Source organism: Wasmannia auropunctata, unplaced genomic scaffold (genome assembly GCF_000956235.1).
Source record: "Wasmannia auropunctata unplaced genomic scaffold, wasmannia.A_1.0 LD335544.1, whole genome shotgun sequence".
NCBI classification, from domain to species: domain Eukaryota; kingdom Metazoa; phylum Arthropoda; class Insecta; order Hymenoptera; family Formicidae; genus Wasmannia; species Wasmannia auropunctata.
The window spans coordinates 7,269-7,485 of NW_012027346.1; positions in this window are offsets into that span (position 1 = coordinate 7,269).

The following is a 217-nucleotide window of genomic DNA, read 5'->3' on the forward strand; positions in this document are numbered from 1 at the left end:
AGTCACAACATTTCATTCTATTAACTCACACATTTCAACCATTTTACGCGAATACTTGGGATCGCATGTGGTTTGAGACGGATCACACTGAGAGAACTTTTATCGAAACAGTCTTAGATAAAATTGAACGTTTGACAGTAATTTTTTCGGTTTCCACTTGCTGCCTTTATTTACAAAATTTACCTATATATTATATCTCCCAATCAGCACACGTCTG